The following is a 22,112-nucleotide window of genomic DNA, read 5'->3' as shown; positions in this document are numbered from 1 at the left end:
TCTTATGCTCTATGTGTAAATGCACTTGTTATTATGTGGCTATGATGGCTATTTTGTTCTTGTTATTTATCTGATTATATGTTGGTTACAAGCATGGTTTTATGACAGTATTGAGTTATGGCTCTAGCCATGTTTTGGTTAGTAAATGAAATTTTAATGAATGAATAACCTAATATATGATAATGCAATTAAAGTTAGAGGGCACCAGACCTTCTTGACGAATCTCAGATAAGTATGAGGTCCCTATGTTCAGATGTGTTTTAATGACCTATACATTACATGTTCATGATGTGTTTGACGAAATGCATGCCATGGTTAGGATGAGTCAAGTCAAGTTCTTATTCAAGTTTTTCATTATAGGTCTTGTCTTCATGTTACTTATCATTTCTTAGAATTTCATTAAGTTTTGGGTAGAGCACTGGGTCCTAGACTGAAAAAGTGTTTTAGAATTCCTAAAAAATATTGTGGTCGCATGGAGGCCTTGTTTTGGGAGTGACATGAGGGTTACATTTGCATGGAGGGCTTGTTATGGGAGTGACTAGGGGTCTATTTCAGTTAAAAGGCAAGTTAACTCAGTGGTTGGGCACCTGGAGTGGTTGGCTAGCCGCTGGGAGTCCTATGGCTTCTGAGAAAGGTTAGTTTGTTTTTGGTTTTTCAATTCCACTTCCTTGACTGTACTTGGGGATTTGAATCATATCATAGTAATTATTCATCACATTTACACCTTGGTGGACCGGTTAGCTTGGGTAAGTGTGGGAGGAGGCTGTTAGAGAATGGTATCAGAGAAGATTTTGTCCTCTTTGGGTGGTTTCTGGTTTCCATTCTCTTTGGGTGATATCTGATACTATAGAGTGGTATCAGAGCGTGTTTCAAACCTTGAATTGGATGGACGTAATGTGTTTTTTGTGAATACATGTCGGTTGCATGTGTGTTTATTATTTTGGTGGTCTATGTGTTTGTTATGTGTGCATGGTATTGGTCATTGTTACAGTTGTGTTTCCATGCAGAAGTTGATTATGTTGTTTTTGGGATGTGTTTGTCGTGAATGAGTACTCCTCTCACATAGCAAACACTTTGATAAGTTTGAAGGCAAGAATAAGGAGTTGTAATGCAGATATTGATAGTATCATTCAGTCATGAGGGAGACTTTCCAGGGCATAAGAGAAATAAGCAGAGGTTAATACAGTTATCCTTAAGAGTTTGTCAAACTTGCAGAGACAAGGGAAACCACATATTAGTTATGGGTCGGAGGACAAGACTGATGGAGAATATGGTAGCAGGTCTCATGGTGGGAACAAATTGGATAGAGATGATACCATTAGAGATGGCAGATTCTTGGATACACCCGATAGACAAGGCAATGGACATGGGGTTTACTCTAGTTCTGATTCAGACAGGTACCATGGTAATCATCGCTATCATCCTTACACGAGGATTAATAGGGGATATTTTCTAGATGAGTTCAAGAAAGAAAATCCACCTACGTTTGATGAAGATATGAAGAAGTCACAAGATGTAGAAGCTTGGTTTCTTGGGATGAATAAGTTCTTCAGATTGCATGATTACTCAAAGAACATGAAGGCCAAAATAGCTACCTTCAGTCTTAAAGGTAAAGTAGATATTTGGTGGGAATATGTAGATAATTTCATGGGCATTTAGGAAGAGGAGTTGACCTGGTGTGAGTTCAAGAGACTTTTTAGGAAGAAGTATCTATTGGAGAGATACTTTGATGACAGGGAAAAAGAATTCTATGAGCTGAATATGGGATCCATGATTGATGTGGAGTACAATAGCAGATTCTTGGGGTTATTGAGGTATGTGCCTTACCTTAACGAGGATAAAGCTAAGATTAAGAGGTTCGTCAGTGGGTTGTCGGTATCATTCAAGGACATAATGGAGTTTGATGAGCCTAGATCAATGGAGGAATCCATTAGAAATCTAAAGAATTATTATGAACAATCAAGGAGCAGATCTGAGACTAGGAAAGATTAGAAGGGAAATGAGAAGAATAAAGGAAAATGGGATAAGAAGATAACAAGACCTCAGGACATAGGTAACAAAGAGAATGCATCACTGCCTATGAAGTTAAACACATTTGACAGAGGGTAGGGATTTTAGTTTTAGGAGCATAACAAAGGTGATGGAAGGAAGCATTTACAATGTTGGACTTGTGGAGAGGATCATCGTCGAAGATGTTAACACCCAGGTTGTTCCCTATGACTCCCAAGGGAATACGGCCGGGGTAACCACTAACCAATCTTTGGATTACAGTTTCTAGCCAAACTGTGATCAGAGAGGGCTCTCTCTTTATGATTTGTCTCTGTTATGATAGTATTTTAGGCTAGCTATTATGCTCAGGTCTTTGTTTATGTTTTGGTTGAAGGATGTCTTTCAATACCTAAGATGTAATTTTAGACAGTTGTATTTCATTGGGCAATGGAGTCTAGAGCTGTGAAATGTTTGAAATGCTTCAGTGGGAATGTTCAGACTGCAGGGCCTATTGGGTATCTCAACAAACAAAATTTAAGGCTTAAGTGATGATATATGATGATGCATGTTTAGCCAATGGAAAGCAATTAAGAATTCTCCATTAAGCTGATGCTGTGAAAGTGAAATGTATTGCTTCAGGAGCAGACTTGAATTCCTGACACAAGGGTCACTGTGAAAGATATATTCTGAAAGTGCAGCAATTAAGAATTACACTTATCAAGATTATAACTGAGGAAAACATTCATTAACAACGTAGATTGAGCTCAGGGTATTCCATGAATAAATCCTGAAAGCTATTCTTTTTCTTCGCTGCTAAATACTTATAACTTAGAAATATTTATGGATTTCAAATGACTGGAGCACAAAACAAAGAGAGTTACAGAAAACTTATTGTATATGAGATGCACAGGGATCCTGCCGACTTCAACAAACACCATGAACGCATTCAAACAACTCATAACTTCCGAAATTCCATTACTTTTGTTATTAAACTCTACAAAGATTACAACATAGGAACTTCTTCAAGAGAAATCAACAACAACCCCTGCAAGCTTATGCGAGGGGCAAATATATACAAACGGTAATACAAATATCTACGGCGTTGAGTCATCTGAGAAATAAATGTTTCACCAATCTTTTTACAAAATAGAAAATAAGAAGTTATTGCTGCTTTTAATACAACATAAATGCTCATTTATATCAGTCAGAAGATATTTTGGCCTTTGGAGGCCACCGAGTCGGTTGGAATGATCTGCTTTAAATGCTGGAAGATGTGCTTTTGTAGATGCTCTGCTGTAACTTTTCGGCCTTGTCACGTGTAGCTGTCCATCTTGACCTGCTGGCCGAAAGCTTTGCTGAGTTGGCTCAGCTTTCACCTTTTATGCATGCTGATTCTACTAAGTTTTCCTGTGCATGCCAATCTGTATTTTTTGATGAAAAACTTGAAGAATGGCTTCCTGGTCTATAGGATCATCTGTATTGCCTTTGTCCACCATTCCTGTGTGGGAAGTTGATGCCTAAGAATTGCATCCATAGTCTCATCTGCCTCTGTGTATTTATAGAAGTTAGGAGGCACTTCAAACATGTGATTAATTTCATTCATTATAAAGAATAGATTCTCCACTCTGTTGTAGAGACTTTGCCCTGTAGCTGGCCCTGTTACCTCTGAGGTGTTGGGCCTTTCAATGATCTGACTTGTGGCGAATGTATTGACCCTCTTGGCATACTTCTCATGGGTAAGCAGTTTTCCTGCACTGTTCAGCAAGCCAGGGAGACCTCTGTTCTGTAGTACCACAAATTTGTCCATAAATCTGTTCACCTCGGTCTGCATGTCTTGGGTCCTTCTCTCCAATGTCTGCACTAAGTTTCTCAGTGTAAGGACCCTTTTTATCAACATAATAGTCTCAGTCCTGTTAGGAATTCCCATAGTTGCTAACTGAGAACTTGTTCTATTATTGAGCACATTGATCATCCTGGTGGCAATTTCAGGCATATTGCCTAGAGCTGCCCTTGATCTCTGAATTTCCTTTTGTGCTTTTCCAATGATCTCCAACTGCTCATGGATTGTGTCAATATACTGCCATTGGTCAGTAATAGACTGGCCAATATTGGCCCATAGTACTGTCTTGATCTCAGCCACCACCTTGTCCAGTTGGAGCTCCTTTTCTAGCTCCTTTATCCTGTCTTTGAGGGCTTTTATTTCCCTACCCTTTTCTGCCACAGTCTGCTTTGATTTGTCATATCTTTCATTTACCTTGGCTAGTTTCTCTCTGGCCTCATTTAGTTCTGTCATTTGTGCTTCCAAGGCCTGGATCTCATTCCTCAGCTTTTGCATGTCCAGGATTGGGGCCTGCTCTGTTGTTGGTGGTGGTGCTGAGGTGGATGTTGCTGCCTATTCTGTTTGTTGAGGAGGAGGAACAGTAGTTGGAGCAGCTTCCTCAAGGTTAATTACTTCAGGAGGAGGCTGGGAGGTCTGACCTTCTTCTCTTTGCTTCAAAGCTGCCTGTAATGCTGCCTATGCAGCCTCTGATTCTCCCAGCTTTTCTTGTGTCTAGATTAGCTTCTTATATAGAGACACCAGCAAGGCTGTGGCATCTTGATCATGCCTCTGCTAGGCAACTTCATCTGTTTGAGGGTGAATAGTGGCTGGAATTTTGATCTTTCTCCTTAAAGCTGCCATGTCTGCATCCCTCAACTTCAATATTTCCTGTATGCCCTTGATATCCTTGGGATCATGCCCAATCTCTATGATTATATCTTCTAAGGACCTAATTCTGTTGTCCTTTGCTTGAGAGGATGCTCTCTCCAACTCAAGTTGGGCTGCTGTATTATTAAGGCTATTCTCTAGCCTATAATTATCCAATGTCTTGTCTGCCAAGGAGGCATACACCATCTCACCCGTTTGTTTGTGTAGTTCAATTTTGTCCATCGAGTGGATGTCCTTGGCAAGGACCTCAAGGTTGGTCCTTATATAATCTGCAGGGGACTGGGGCTGTGCTACAACTGGCAAGAAATGACTCATGATCATTTTGCCTTCACTAACATCATACGCAGACATCAGTCTTTGCTGGTTAGTGGGAGCCATTTTCAACAGATGATTGTATAGTTGTATTTTTATTGGCTCATTCCTCCTCTTAATATCAATAAACTGCTGTTTGATCCCTCCTTCAGCTTCTCTTTGGTGGCTTGAGGAGCTGACTTCTCCTCCTATTGTTCTGTCTTGTCCCTGCTGGAAGGAGCTAGCAGATGCTTCTCTACTAGGTGGGCCCATGCCCAGAGACTGCCCTATTGGCATTTCCTCCTCAGAGAAAGGATTCAATCTCTGTCTTTTCTCCCCATGACTTATTGATGTGGTTAAGGGAGTCTCTCTGTCCCTTTTCCTGCTTATATCCTCCTTTTGTGGAGTTTGGAGGATTGATGCTTCAGCTGATGTTTCTTGCCTAGGAGGCACCGTGTTTTGTGCCTGCTGTTCAGTGAAAATTGGGGCCTCAACTGCCCCTTCTTGCTGTGGGGGCTGCTCTTTGTCATGCTGCCCTTCTTCTTGCTGTAATTCTTGTTGTTGTTGTTGTTCTACCTGCTGCTGTTGTTGCTGCACCTTCTCATGAGGTGGCTGTTCGGTCTCCATTTCCTTTTCCTGGCCTTTGCTAGATATATTTCAGTGGCTTTGGCTGCTTGCTGATTTGCAGTCGAAGAAGATGCAACTGCTCCCAATTGTGTGCTTGGAAGGGAAAACACCTGTGAACAAATTTCAAGGTCAGCCATCTTCTTTAGATTCCTCACCGCTCTTTGATTCAGCTCTTCTTGTGTAACAGGCTCTTCTAAGGTTCCTCTCCTCCATTTTACTTGGTTTGCATATTTTTCAATGTGAGGAATCTTTACATGATCATAGCCAGACAGCTTATATTTGAGCCTTCTCAAAGCTATGAAGTGATTGGGGTCATAAGGTTTCCAAAGGAAACTGGTTTGAAGGCCAAGGGACTCAAGCATCCTGTCTGCTTCTTTCCAACCTTCCTCCCTCTGGTTATAGACAAAGTGGCCAAGTTGGTTCCTGACTTTCAACTGTGCTTTCTTGCCTTTGCCCGAAAAGTGAAGCACATCAACATTGCCAAACTGCCTGAAGTATTCTAGGGCAAACAGCCTCATAGGCACATATTTGGGTAGTCTGTAGGGAGGCAATTCACACCCATATATCCTGATGACGGTGTGGTTTTGGTAAAAGTACCAGTCCCCAATGCTGTATGATTTGGATAGCTGCAGGATCCTTTGCATGTCATCAGTGAGTCTTGGAGGAGGTGAGCTCATCAACATAGACATAGCTGGGTGGATGAAGAGATCCATGAACTCACAATAAGTATAAGGAGACTCGAATCTACAGTGGAAAATAGAGGACCAATAGACCACTGATCTTGGATTGCCTTGGGCATCCACTTTTTTGATTGGAAAAGAGAACTTCTGATGTTGATGATACAAGATTGAGTGGTAAATGTAAGAGGTGTATTTGAACACCCTTTCTCTTGCCAGGTTCATTAATTGCTCATGTATCTTGTCTGATATATAGGTGGCATAGTCATAGCAGATAGGAGACTTGCCAGGGGCAAACATAAGCATCATTACCAGCACAGTTTCATCAACAAACTCAATTGAATTGTAGCCCAAAATGGGACTAATCATGTCCGCAAGATCTCTGCCCAATTGGTTGAGGTATACCTGATTGATAGGAGGATACATCACAGAGTAAGAGTCAATGTACAGCTGATTTAATTTGGTGACCTGAGCATCTGTCAATCTGGCTCCTTGATTTATCAAGTCTATGAGTGATAGAGGGACCAGTTTCTTCTCAGTCCTGAAGCAGAGCATCTCTTTCATAGCTTCTGGGGTGATATAAAACACAGCTGAGCCTGAAGGGTCAAGAACTGCCCTCTGAGTGGGGTCATAGTTTTCAGCACACAGGTGGATCAAATCAGGGAATTGTTTAACCTGAGGGAGCTTGAAAATAGGGAGGAAAGACTCCCATATGCCCAGCACATCTGTTCCAGTCTCATGTTTGGCCTTCAATTCATTGAGCAGGTGGATGTGGAACTTGGTCCTCATCAGCATTTCCTCTGAAATTTGATAGTCCATGTCTGTCAGAGGCTGCCATTCCAATTGTCTCTGAGGGGCATTCAATGGAGCAATGTTTAATGCCACCGGGGCCACTGGTGGATCCATGGTTTCTCCTAGGATTATAGATGGGTGTTGTTGTGCAGAGCAACACAAAGGAGTTTTCTTTACCAGAGAAATGTGAATTATTCAGGGATAAAGGATTAATGATCAGCTGCAGCAATTGAAATATTGCTTTGAAGTGCAGATAAGAATAATGTCTGGTCTTAGTCTCTCTCTTATAGCAAGTAGGTATAATTTGAGTAACCGGTTCGCGATTGCGCGAACAGAGTTCAGTTTTTTTGTGAAATTTAGGCAAACAAGGCTCAATTGATGGTTTTCGACCTTACAGTTGCAAATGGGGACTGGGCACAGGGATTTTACCGGCGAATTGCAAGTTTCTTTGTTTCTTAAGCTTTTTTGAGGGAATTTACAGACAAATCAGGTGTATGAAGGATTTACGAAGATAAATACCTAGCGTAGAGTGAGCAACAGTCACGAATGCAGGTAGAAATGATGCGCCGAAGGTCTCCAGGTCGATTTTAGCAAGGTGGTGAACGTTTGAACGTAAAAACCATGCAGAGAAAGCAACAACGTTTTGGCAAAAAAGTATGAAAAACGCGAAAATTCGGCCAAAATATGGGTTTTTTGGGGCATTGGCGGCTTTTTTGGATGACGTCAGCATGACGTCATCGGGTGGGGTCAAGGTCGGATGACGTCAGCATGACGTCATCGGGTGATGTGGCAAGCTGTGATTGGTCCACGGGGATAATGAGGTGGCAGGCATATTAGCGCAGGGGCGGACAAGGGTGCTGACGCGACGGCGGGGTGGCACTGACGTGGTGATGACGTTGGCCGGGCGGATCGACCGAAACCGGAAGTGGTTAGCGGTTTCTCATCGCACCGCTTTTGATACGGAAGCAGAATTGTCAGGCGTACCTCCGATACGCTGTGGGGGTGACGCGTGGCAGAGGCCTGACGTCACCCTCTGACAGATATCGGAAGGTATCTGTCGGACGTCGGGGCCGGTCCGATATGGATGAGGGCCGTCGGATCAAAGGGGTCCGATCCGACGGTTGACGGATCAGTGAGGTGATCGGACAATACGGAAGGGGGGGGATTAAATTAATATTTCTTTCGGGATTTGTGCTCGGCGGAAACCTTTGGGATGCGGCGAATTGTAATGGTTTTTTCAATGCATTTTTAAATAAAAATAATATGGCGCCGATACTTTGGATAAGTCAAAAAGAGTGGGTTTTTGTGCGCTTATTGCAAATACAGCGGGTTATAGGCAAAAACGGTTTTCCATAAGGTTTGCTTAGCAAATAAAGGTTTAATGGGTCAAATGGATTCAGAAGGGGGAAGGGGGGGTAAGGCTTAGGTTTCTCAAACTGACCAGATGTCCATTTGATCCCTGACAGAGGACTTATGGCTATAATGCCAAGGGGAGGGATATTTATACAATGCTTGGGGGTTTATACACCATGGTGTTATAATAGTAGGGAAAGGGTATCATAGGGGAATTATATAATAGATGTTAGGGGTTAATATAGATGAAAAGGGTGGATGGGGAGTGATAATACTAAGTTATTTGAAACTCACTTAGCTTAGGGAGTAGATCAAAATGAAAAGAATTTTAGACAAGAAATGTGGCTTCTAAAGGACCAAGAACCACCATAAAACCAACAATTCTTTCATGAATCTCAACTGATGAGGGGATGTTAGTAATAAATTAAAAAGGGGAAAATTGGGAAGTTAGACATGCTTCTTTGCTTTGTTGCAACCTGATAGAGAAGAAGGACTTCTCAATCCATTGATTTTTCTTTGTGAAATAGGTTAGCACACCTTCAATTGTAAGGACTGACACTTCTGCAACCCCATATGCCTACCCATCTATTTGCCTAGCATTTTTTGTTTCTTCTTGGAGGGTGCACTTAGACTTGCAGACCCTTATTTGCCTTTTCTTTTCTCTGGCTTTTTCCTTTTGATTTTCTATCTAATGCTACCCTTATTGCTTCCAAGGTCCCAGATTAAGCAGTTGGGAGCCTTACTTCTCTACCTAAGCTACTTGTCTGCCAAGATTAAACAGTTTGGACAGACTTCTTTCTCTATTCTACAACTGAAAATTTAAAACATGGCATGATCCAGATTAGGCTGTTGGACCATCCATCAAAATTGAGTCCATATCAAGCTATATGCACACCTTGTCTTCTCTTGGAAATATGGGATCTTTGCATCATCAAAGCAGAGCATATTTGGACCTTTCTTTGCCAATCATGAAATATGAAACCTATTGGTATAGGTAGCTAACAGTGGCTCCACATGGGGATGGTTTTTCATTAGAAAGACCAAGAACAGCAGGTCAGAATGCCTTGGCCCTTGCCTGCTTTCACCAACACTTGAAGTATGCTGCTTTAAAATGCCAAATTTGTAGTCTTCCCGTCTTGGTAGGTCTCTGATTCCATTTGCCTTTTGCTGATAGTTAATAAACTTGAGAAACTGCATTTTTACATCCTACAGAGAGTAATATATACACTTGAATATGTACAATGGAAACTCAGGCTGCACTTATGGGTGGAAGTCAAAATAGTGCTTCAGCATCCTGCCATTCACAGGACCTCCATCCAAATCGGTTTCATTAAGACGTTTAAGGAAATAAGTGTTGTTTCCTTGTACTGCTTGGACAACAAATGGTCCTCTCCAAAGGGAATCAAATTTTCCATGTTTTCCTTTATCTTCCCTTCTTGAATCCCACTTGAGGACTTTGTCACCAATGTTGAAATCTTCTGCCTTAGTCCTTCTGTCAAAGGCCTTCTTTAATTTTTCTTGTAAAACTTGACCTCTGCTGTACACTTGATCTCTAGTTTGCTGCAAACATATTATTTTATTTATCCTTCTCTGCATATCGTTTGGTTCAGCTTGACTTTCTTGAAGAAGTTTCAGGACAGGAATCCCTAGTGATGAGGGGAATTTAGCTTCTAGCCCATAAACCAACTCATATGGGCTGACCCCAATTGATCTCTTGGTTGTTAGTCTATCTGCCCATAGGGAATTCACAAGCTTCTTATGCCAATTCTTTTTGTTCTCTTCCAGCACCTTTTTTATGATGTTCACCAGGCTTTTATTTGATGATTCAGCAAGGCCATTTCCTTGGGGATAGTATGCAGTAGAATGGCCCAAGGTAATGTGAAATTTGTGGCAGAAATTCACCATCTTCTTAGATCTGAAAGCAGCAGCATTGTCTGTTATTATTTTGTCAGGGCAGCCAAACCTAGCCAATATATTACTCTCCAAAAACTGAATGATTGTTGAATCATTTGCCTGTCTGCATGGAGCAGCTTCAATCCACTTAGTGAAGTAGTCTGTGGCTGTTAAGATCCATCTATGTTGGCCTGAAGATGAGGGATGAATTTCCCCTATGAAATCCAAACCCCATTGTTGAAAAGGTCTCTTTGTTGCAATAGGCCTTAAGGGAAGTGGCAGTAACTGTCTCTTTCCCTCAAACACTTGACATTTATGACATGAGGTGGTAAATTTCTTGACATCAGAGAACATGGTGGGCCAGTAATAACCAGCCCTCAGTATTTTATCCACAGTGGACTTCCAATACAAGTGTCCACCACAGTCCCCTGCATGAAATTCTGTTATGATATTGTTAGTTTCATTCTCAATTAAGTAGCTTAACAATATCCCTTCATGGTTTTTCCAAAGTAAATTTTCATCCATAACACAGAATTTAGAAGCTTTCATTTTTAGGAACCTACATGTAGTTTTGGACAATCCTGGGGGAGCACACAGGTTTTGTAATACATAACATATATCAGAGTACCAAGGGGATTGTTCAAAGTCTACATTGATCTTTGGAGTCGCCAGCTCCGGTTCACTGTCCAGCTGGTTGATGTCTAAGGCTTGGAAGTTTGCTTCTGTCATTAGTTTGGCCAAACCTTGCCCTTTTATTAGTTTTGTAGGTTTTATCTCAATATCAAATTCCAAAATATTGGCAATCCACTTTCCTCTTCTGCCCTCTAAATTTTCTTGGGTGAGAATGTCTTTAACAATGGGACTTGGTACATAAGCTATAACATGTGAATAGAGGATGTAAATCCTAAAGTCCTTAATGGCTTTAACCAAAGCATAAGCTTGTTTTTCCATGATTTGGTATTTCAGAGGTGCATCCTTAAGAGCTTTGCTAAAGAAAGCAATGGGCTTTTCATTTCCTTGGTCATCTTTCTGTAATAAAATAGCGGCAATAGTATGTTGGGAGGCAAAGGAAAAAATGATGAATTCTTTTTCAAATTGAGGATTTGTTAGGACTGGAGTCTGAGTAAGGGCCAATTTTATACCTTCAAAGGCTTGATTTGCTTCCACAGTCCATTTCACTTTTGAATCCTTCTTTAGCATGTTATTCAGTAATCTGCTCAATTCAGCCAGATTTGGGATAAATCTCCTCAGGAAGTTGATTTTACCCAAAAAGGCTTGTAATTCCTTTATATTTCTTGGGTGGGGCATTTGTAGGATAGCTTGTATCCTATCTGGGTCAATTCTAATGCCATCTTTTGAAATGATATGTCCCAATAACTTGCCTTCTTCCAAACCAAACAGAGACTTCTTGGGATTTAAGGAAATTCCATATTTCCTGCATGTTAAGAAGATTTGCCTTAGATGTTTCAAATGTTCTTGATCCGATTTTGAGAAAGGTGTGAGGTCATCTAAGTAAATGACAAGAAAGTCATGAATCTCCTTGGCAAAAGCAATATCCATTGCTCTTTGAAATGTTGCCCCTGCATTTTTCAATCCAAAAGGCATTTTTACATATTTGAAAGTTCCCCATGGGGTTGTAAATGCAGTTTTGTCTTGATCATCAGGGTGTACTAAGATTTGGTTAAAACCCGAGAATCCATCAAGTAATGAAATCCTTGAGGCCCCTACCACTCATTGAAGAATGTGGTCCATCTTGGGAAAGTGGTAATTGTCCTTGAGGGATACTTGATTCAGATTTCTTAGATCTACACAAAGCCTTATTTCACCAGTTTTCTTTCTTGTAGGGACCAAATTTGAAATCCAATCAGAAAACCTGATTGGTGCTATGATGCCTGCTTTAAACATTTTTTTCAATTCCTTTTCAATTGAAGGGAGGAGCATGGGATTAATCCTTCTCAATTTTTGTTTGAATGGCTTCTGATTATGCTTGAGAGGGATAGTATGCTGGATAACGGAGGTGTCATAGGATTTTAAATCCTCATAACCCCATGCAAAGACATCCTGGAACTCTTTGAAAAGGTCAATGTATTTGGGTTTTTGATCAGGAGGCAGAGATGCAGATAGCTTTATTATCTTGGGCTCATCAACCGTGCCAATGTTGCACTCTTCAATGGCTGCATTTAGGGGCTGCATTTTTGGTTTTCTAGGGATGCCATTTGAGTCAAAGATGTCCTCTAATGGAGTTAGGCCTGTTGGGAGAAAATTGTCTCTCAGCTCTATGATTTCATCCTCTACAACAGCTGCTTCCTCATGATTGGTTTGTTGAATTTGTTGTATGTTCTCCTTGTTGAAAATAGTTGGATTTAGCATTTGTTTTGCTGTTTTGGGTGACATTGGGTGGTTAGTCTGTTCAAACTGTATTTGTGATTGACTTGCTCTTTCAAGTATTTGTGATTGACTTGCTCTTTCAGTGTCAATATTTAGTCCAGCAAATTCTTGTTGCAAGGTCAAGAAGTTGTTTATTTGTGCATCATCTTCAAATACCTGCCAGTCTTTGACATTGTTTGGGACAGAAGGTCTGTGTTTTACCTCAGTTGTAAAGCAATGATGGGGCTCAAAAGGAAGCTTGCAGGTACTTGCAAATGTGGCTAAACTATGAGCATGAAGATTATGGGTCCTAGAAATTTTGGTGATTTGGAATTTAGAGAAGAAGCTTAGTACTTCAGCCACGGCAGACCTATAAGACCTCAGTCTCTTGTCATTGGTGACAAAATTTCCCTTCACTTGTTGGATGACTAAATCTGAATCCCCCATAACTGAGACCTTTGTGGCTTGTAAGAACTTTACTAGCTTGAGGCCTAGTAAAAGGGCTTCATATTCTGCCATATTATTAGTACATTTGAAATTCAGTCTATAGGCTCGGCCTTCTGCATGACTGTCTTGTTTATTATGTATCCAAACTCCAGCTCCTGCCCCTAATTTGTTGACTGACCCATCAAATTCAAGGAACCATAGGATCTCTTGTTCCAGGGAGAACTATATGACCTCCTTCTGTGTTGGAATTGTAAGTTGAAGCTGTTGTTTGCCATCTGGTTTGTTTTCTGGGGCAGTCTCCTCACTTGATGGAACCTGTTCGCTTTCTTGAGCAGCAGCTATGTTTAATGTTTGATTAATCATTGATTCTTGGGTAGCAATATGCTCATTAGTGTCTTCCTCTTGTATGAGTGTCTTGGGTTCAACCTCATTATCTGAGAGAGTTGTATTATCATTGAAGAGAATATATGAGTCTATGTCTGAATGGACAGCATATATGGGAAAGTTTTGAGGCTTTTCTTCACTGCTGACCATGTATTTCATTAATGTTTCTCTGTATAATCTCTTTGGTTGCCCAAAAATGGTGATGGTGGCATATGACATATCTAACTGCAGGGAACCTTGAAGTTTAGCCCCCTATGACCTTGATAATAGCATCCCATACTTGGGTGGGATGTCAGCAACTACAACATCCATTAGAATTGTTTTGTTTGGGTATTGAACAAGAGAGACACATAGATCTTTTATTAGGCCTAAGCACTTGACTTGGCTTGAATCAAAGGAGAACATGTCCTTGTATGGTCTTGTAATATCCAGGTTTAGTCTTTCCATGACTGATTTGGGCATTAGGTTGTGAGAGGCACCTGAGTCAAACATTGCATTATGTAATATCTTGTCATGCACATGGAGGATGACATAGAAAGGTAAAATTCCTACACCTGTTGTCTTTCCATCTACCTCTGGGCCAAAAAGTAGCTCTGGGGTATCATCCAACACATTAACATCATCTTTGTTGCTAGTAAGTTGGAGAGATTTCCTGATTTTTTGTTTGTAGATGCTGTGTTTGGCCAACTCTGAGAGAGGAATTGCTATCTTCACTTTACTAATTTCAGTTTCAAGGTCAAAGGGTTTTTCGGATTGGGTCTTTTGGCTGTGGATGAAATTTCTTTCCTTGTTCACTAACTCTTCATCTTGATTGTTATCCTGACTTTGAGGCTTGCCCTTCTTGCTCATCTCTTGAGGAGTGACACTTGGGTTAGGGTGCAAGGATGATGCCTCCATGGGCTGTTGTTTTGAAGAAGCTGGTTCAGTGACTTCTTCAATGGTTACTTCTTTTGTAAGCGAATCTGTTGGGTCATTTGGCTCTGTAACTATGGCTCTTTTGGGCTGCTGATTATCTTTTATCTTTTCAGGCTGTGTTACATTTACAGTTCTGCTCCTTAGCTTGTATTGCTTATGGACTTCATAAACAGCTGTGTCATAGCCTTGTTTGAAGTCAAATGACTCACCTGATTTGATTGGGAACAACTTGATTACCTCATCCTCATGGTCTTCTTGTGTCAAAAAGACTTGACTTTCACCATCTAGACCCATTAAATTAATCTGAGAATCTTCATTGGGTTCACTTGATGTGGAAGTTTCAGCATAGTTTTCTTGGAAAGGGGGTCTTATGTCTTGGTCAGAATTAGTCTTGCCAACGTTTGGATTTTGATTTCTCCTAAAATTTGGATTCCTAGGAGGGTTGTTTTGTGGTGCTTCCCATGAGGACTTTCTCTCAACCGATTCCACTCTATCCCCCAATCTCTTCATACCAGTGAGTATTGCATCCAGTTTTTGATCAAAGGCTGAGGGTTCTTCTTTGAAGGTGGTTCTCTTTTCCAACCTTGCTCTGTTTCTTTTGGCAATCAGGTTAGCTTCCACTGTGACAGCAACCTTTTGGGCCTCTGCAAGGGTTTGAGGGTCTCTTTCCTTTAACTGATAGGCCATGTTAGGGTCAAAACCATCAGGGAATTTGTACAAAGCTAAATCAGGAGGGGGTCTTAAATTTTGTGGGATTGCGTTATATACATTGTTGAATCTTGCACAACACTCCAAAACAGTCTCTTGGGGACCTCTTTTGATAGTGTCATATTCCTCAAGTATGTGCAGAGGATCTTTCTTTTTCTCCCATCTGTTAGTAAAGGCTTGATACAACTCATCAGGAGTTGTGATGGAATTTGAATTCAGGGATCTAAACCAAGTTCTTACATCCCCAGTTAGGCTTTGCACAAACATCCTCATTCTCACACTGTCATCATCTATTTCATAGGTCTCAAAATGGTCTTGCATCCTTTTGGCATGCTGAATAGCTGTCAAAGGGCCAGTGGAGTCAAAATATGAGATTTTGGTTTGGTAGTCTTGGGGTAGAGCTGCAGCATTAGCTGGTATTTGCAAGGGTGCATATCTGTTAGCCATATTCACAAGGTTTGGGGGATTTACAGGAGCAACTGGGATAAAAGGAACGATGTGTGCCACAGGGGTAACAGGTGTAGCAGCACCTAGAGTGTTGTTCAAGGGGATATGTGCAGTGGGTGAAGATGTGCAAGGAGGGCTTTGAGATGTGGATGGTGAACTGGGGGAGACAGGGGTAGACCTAAATAGAACTTTGATTGGGGTTGGAACTGGCTCAGGGTGGGCTGTCTCAGGAGTCAAATCACTAGGATTTTCCTGCCTTTGCTGCTTCCTAATTATTCTAGGGATTATATTAGGATTCTCAAACACAGCTGGTGGATTTGGGTCAGGGTTTGACCTAGTGTACCTGTTTTCCCTTTTAGGAGCCAACTTCTGAACTTCTTTTTGAGTATTTTCTAAGATATTTTAGGATTGTTTAAGGGACTGATTAAGCCTTTTTAGAACCACTGTCTATGGATAGACAACGGTTTGAAAAGTATGCTTGGTCCCCAGTGGAGTCGCCAATTATGTTAACACCCAGGTTGTTCCCTATGACTCCCAAGGGAATACGGCCGGGGTAACCACTAACCAATCTTTGGATTACAGTTTCTAGCCAAACTATGATCAGAGAGGGCTCTCTCTTTATGATTTGTCTCTGTTATGATAGTATTTTAGGCTAGCTATTATGCTCAGGTCTTTGTTTATGTTTTGGTTGAAGGATGTCTTTCAATACCTAAGATGTAATGTTTAGACAGTTGTATTTCATTGGGCAATGGAGTCTAGAGCTGTGAAATGTTTGAAATGCTTCAGTGGGAATGTTCAAATTGCAGGGCCTATTGGGTATCTCAACAAACAAAATTTAAGGCTTAAGTGATGATATATGATGATGCATGTTTAGCCAATGGAAAGCAATTAAGAATTCTCCATTAAGCTGATGCTGTGAAAGTGAAATGTATTGCTTCAGGAGCAGACTTGAATTCCTGACACAAGGGTCATTGTGAAAGATATATTCTGAAAGTGCAGCAATTAAGAATTACACTTATCAAGATTATAACTGAGGAAAACATTCATTAACAACGTAGATTGAGCTCAGGGTATTCCATGAATAAATCCTGAAAGCTATTCTTTTTCTTCGCTGCTAAATACTTAGAACTTAGAAATATTTATGGATTTCAAATGACTAGAGCACAAAACAAAGAGAGTTACAGAAAACTTATTGTATATGAGATGCACAGGGATCCTGCCGACTTCAACAAACACCATGAACACATTCAAACAACTCAGAACTTCAGAAATTCCATTACTTCTGTTATTAAACTCTGCAAAGATTACAGCATAGGAACTTCTTCAAGAGAAATCAACAACAACCCCTGCAAGCTTATGCGAGGGGCAAATATATACAAACGGTAATACAAATATCTAAGGCGTTGAGTCATCTGAGAAATAAATGTTTCACCAATCTTTTTACAAAATAGCAGATAAGAAGTTATTGCTGCTTTTAATACAACATAAATGCTCATTTATATCAGTCAGAAGATATTTTGGCCTTTGGAGGCCACCGAGTCGGTTGGAATGATCTGCTTTAAATGCTGGAAGATGCGCTTTTGTGGATGCTCTGCTGTAACTTTTCGGCCTTGTCACGTGTAGCTGTCCATCTTGACCTGCTGGCCGAAAGCTCTGCTGAGTTGGCTCAGCTTTCACCTTTTATGCATGCTGATTCTACTAAGTTTTCCTGTGCATGCCAATCTATATTTTTTGATGAAAAACTTGAAGAATGGCTTCCTGGTCTATAGGATCATCTGTATTGCCTTTGTCCACCATTCCTGTGTGGGCAGTTGATGCCTAAGAATTGCATTCATAGTCTCATTTTCCTCTGTGTATTTATAGAAGTTAGGAGGCACTTCAAACAGGTGATTAATTTCATTCATTATAAAGAATAGATTCTCCACTCTGTTGTAGAGACTTTGCCCTGTAGCTGGCCCTGTTTCCTCTGAGGTGTTGGTCCTTTCAGTGATCTGACTTGTGGCGAATGTATTGACCCTCTTGGCATACTGCTCATGGGTAAGCAGTTTTCCCGCACTGTTCAGCAAGCCAGGGAGACCTCTGTTCTGTAGTACCACAAATTTGTCCATAAATCTGTTCACCTCGGTCTGCATGTCTTGGGTCCTTCTCTCCAATGTCTGCACTAAGTTTCTCAGTGTAAGGACCCTTTTTATCAACATAATAGTCTCAGTCCTGTTAGGAATTCCCATAGTTGCTAACTGAGAACTTGTTCTATTATTGAGCACATTGATCATCCTGGTGGCAATTTCAGGCATATTGCCTAGAGCTGCCCTTGATCTCTGAATTTCCTTCTGTGCTTTTCCAATGATCTCCAACTGCTCATGGATTGTGTCAATATACTGCCATTGGTCAGTAATAGACTGGCAAATATTGGCCCATAGCACTGTCTTGATCTCAGCCACCACCTTGTCCAATTGGAGCTCCTTTTCTAGCTCCTTTATCCTGTCTTTGAGGGCTTTTATTTCCTTGCCCTTTTCTGCCACAGTCTGCTTGGATTTGTCATATCTTTCATTTACCTTGGCTAGTTTCTCTCTGGCCTCATTTAGTTCTGTCATTTGTGCTTCCAAGGCCTGGATCTCATTCCTCAGCTTTTGCATGTCCAGGCTTGGGGCCTGCTCTGTTGTTGGTGGTGGTGCTGAGGTGGATGTTGCTGCCTGTTCTGTTTGTTGAGGAGGAGGAACAGTAGTTGGAGCAGCTTCCTCAAGGTTAATTACTTCAGGAGGAGGCTGGGAGGTCTGACCTTCTTCTCTTTGCTTCAAAGCTGCCTGTAATGTTGCCTGTGCAGCCTCTGATTCTCCCAGCTTTTCTTGTGTCTGGATTAGCTGCTTATATAGAGACACCAGCAAGGCTGTGGCATCTTGATCATGCCTCTGCTGGGCAACTTCATCTGTTTGAGGGTGAATAGTGGCTGGAATTTTGATCTTTCTCCTCAAAGCTGCCATGTCTGCATCCCTCAACTTCAATATTTCCTGTATGCCCTTGATATCCTTGGGATCATGCCAAATCTCTATGATTATATCTTCTAAGGACCTAATTCTGTTGTCCTTTACTTGAGAGGATGCTCTCTCCAACTCAAGTTGGGATGTTGTATTATTAAGGCTATTCTCTAGCCTATAATTATCCAATGTCTTGTCTGCCAAGGAGGCATACACCATCTCACCCGTTTGTTGGTGTAGTTCAATTTTGTCCATCGGGTGGATGTCCTTGGCAAGGACCTCAAGATTGGTCCTTATATAATCTGCAGGGGACTGGGGTTGTGCTACAGCTGGCAAGAAATGACTCATGATCATTTTGCCTTCACTAACATCATACGCAGACATCAGTCTTTGCTGGTTAGTGGGAGCCATTTTCAATAGATGATTGTATAGTTGTATCTTTATTGGCTCATTCCTCCTCTTAATATCAATAAACTGCTGTTTGGTCCCTCCTTCAACTTCTCTTTGGTGGCTTGAGGAGCTGACTTCTCCTCCTATTGTTCTGTCCTGTCCCTGCTGGAAGGAGCTAGCAGATGCTTCTCTACTAGGTGGGCCCATGCCCAGAGACTGCCCTATTGGCATTTCCTCCTCAGAGAAAGGATTCAATCTCTGTCTTTTCTCCCCATGACTTATTTATGTGGTTAAGGGAGTCTCTCTGTCCCTTTTCCTGCTTATATCCTCCTTTTGTGGAGTTTGGAGGATTGATGCTTCATCTGATGTTTCTTGCCTAGGAGGCACCATGTTTTGTGCCTGCTGTTCAGTGAAAATTGGGGCCTCAACTGCCCCTTCTTGCTGTGGGGGCTGCTCTTTGTCATGCTGCCCTTCTTCTTGCTGTAATTCCTGTTGTTTTTGTTGTTCTACCTGCTGCTATTGTTGCTACACCTTCTCATGAGGTGGTTGTTCGGTCTCCATTTCCTTTTCCTGGCCTTTCCTAGATATATTTTCAGTGGCTTTGGCTGCTTGCTGATTTGCAGTCGAAGAAGATGCAACTGCTCCCAATTGTGTGCTTGGAAGGGAAAACACCTGTGAACAAAGTTCAAGGTCAGCCATCTTCTTTAGATTCCTCACCGCTCTTTGATTCAGCTCTTCTTGTGTAACAGGCTCTTCTAAGGTTCCTCTCCTCCATTTTACTTGGTTTGCATATTTTTCAATGTGAGGAATCTTTACATTATCATAGCCAGACAGCTTATATTTGAGCCTTCTCAAAGCTATGAAGTGATTGGGGTCATAAGGTTTCCAAAGGAAACTGGTTTGAAGGCCAAGGGACTCAAGCATCCTATCTGCTTCTTTCCAACCTTCCTCCCTCTGGTTATAGACAAAGTGTCCAAGTTGGTTCCTGACTTTCAACTGTGCTTTCTTGCCTTTGCCCGAAAAGTGAAGCACATCAACATTGCCAAACTGCCTGAAGTATTCTAGGGAAAACAACCTCATAGGCACATATTTGGGTAGTCTGTAGGGAGGCAATTCACACCCATATATCCTGATGACGGTGTGGTTCTGGTAAAAGTACCAGTCCCCAATGCTGTATGATTTGGATAACTGCAGGATCCTTTGCATGTCATCAGTGAGTCTTGGAGGAGGTGAGCTCATCAACATAGACATAGCTGGGTGGATGAAGAGATCTATGAACTCACAATAAGTATAAGGAGACTCGAATCTACAATGGAAAACAGAGGACCAATAGACCACTGATCTTGGATTGCCTTGGGCATCCACTTTTTTGATTGGAAAAGGTAACTTCTGATGTTGATGATACAAGATTGAGTGGTAAATGTAAGAGGTGTATCTGAACACCCTTTCTCTTGCCAGGTTCATTAATTGCTCATGTATCTTGTCTGATATAGAGGTGGCATAGTCATAGCAGATAGGAGACTTGCTAGGGGCAAACATAAGCATCATTACCATCACAGTTTCATCAACAAACTCAATTGAATTGTAGCCCAAAATGGGACTAATCATGTCTGCAAGATCTCTGCCCAATTGGTTGAGGTATACCTGATTGATAGGAGGATACATCACAGAGTAAGAGTCAATGTACAGCTGATTTAATTTGGTGACCTGAGCATCTGTCAATCTGGCTCCTTGATTTATCAAGTCTATGAGTGACAGAGGGACCAGTTTCTTCTCAGTCCTGAAGCAGAGCATCTCTTTGATAGCTTCTGGGGTGATATAAAACACAGCTAAGCCTGAAGGGTCAAGAACTGCCCTCTGAGTGGGGTCATAGTTTTCAGCACACAGGTGGATCAAATCAGGGAATTATTTAACCTGAGGGAGCTTGAAAATAGGGAGGAAAGACTCCCATATGCCCAGCACATCTGTTCCAGTCTCATGTTTGGCCTTCAATTCATTGAGCAGGTGGATGTGGAACTTGGTCCTCATCAGCATTTCCTCTGAAATTTGATAGTCCATGTCTGCCAGAGGCTGCCATTCCAATTGTCTCTGAGGGGCATTCAATGGAGCAATGTTTAATGCCACCGGGGCCACTGGTGGATCCATGGTTTCTCCTAGGATTATAGATGGGTGTTGCTGTGCAGAGCAACACAAAGGAGTTTTCTTTACCAGCGAAATGTGAATTATTCAGGGATAAAGGATTAATGATCAACTGCAACAATTGAAATATTGCTTTGAAGTGCAGATAAGACTAATGGCAGGTCTTAGTCTCTCTCTTATAGCAAGTAGGTATAATTTGAGTAGCCGGTTCGCGATTGCGCGAACAGAGTTCAGTTTTTTGGTGAAATTTAGGCAAACAAGGCTCATCTGATGGTTTTCGACCTTACAGTTCCAAATGGGGACTGGGCACAGGGATTTTACCGGCGAATTGCAAGTTGTTTCTTAAGCTTTTTTTGAGGGAATTTACAGACAAATCAGGTGTATGAAGGATTTACGAAGATAAATACCTGGCGTAGAGTGAGCAACAGTCACGAATGCAGGTAGAAATGACGCGTCGAAGGTCTCCAGGTCGATTTTAGCAAGGTGGTGAACGTTTGAACGTAAAAAACATGCAGAGAAAGCAACAGCGTTTTGGCAAAAAAGTATGAAAAACGCGAAAATTCGGCCAAAATATGGGTTTTTTGGGGCATTGGCGCCTTTTTTGGATGACATCAGCATGACGTCATCGGGTGGGGTCAAGGCCGGATGACATCAGCATGACGTCATCGGGTGATGTGGCAAGCTGTAATTGGTCCACGGGGGTAATGAGGTGGCAGGCATATTAGCGCAGGGGCGGACAAGGGTGTTGACGCGACGGCGGGGTGGCACTGACGTGGGTCTGACGTGGTGATGACGTTGGCCGGGCGGATCGACCGAAACCGGAAGTGGTTAGCGGTTTCTCATCGCACCGCTTTTGATACGGAAGCAGAATTGTCAGGCGTACCTCCGATACGCTGTGGGGGTGACGCGTGGCAGAGGCCTGACGTCACCCTCTGACAGATATCGGAAGGTATCTGTCGGACGTCGGGGCCAGTCCGATATGGATGAGGGCCATCAGATCAAAGGGGTCCG

This window comes from Pinus tabuliformis, chromosome 2_1 (genome assembly GCF_031772625.1).
Source record: "Pinus tabuliformis cultivar Carrire ecotype Pingquan chromosome 2_1, CPIR1, whole genome shotgun sequence".
NCBI classification, from domain to species: Eukaryota; Viridiplantae; Streptophyta; class Pinopsida; order Pinales; family Pinaceae; genus Pinus; species Pinus tabuliformis.
This window is presented reverse-complemented; position numbering follows the sequence as displayed.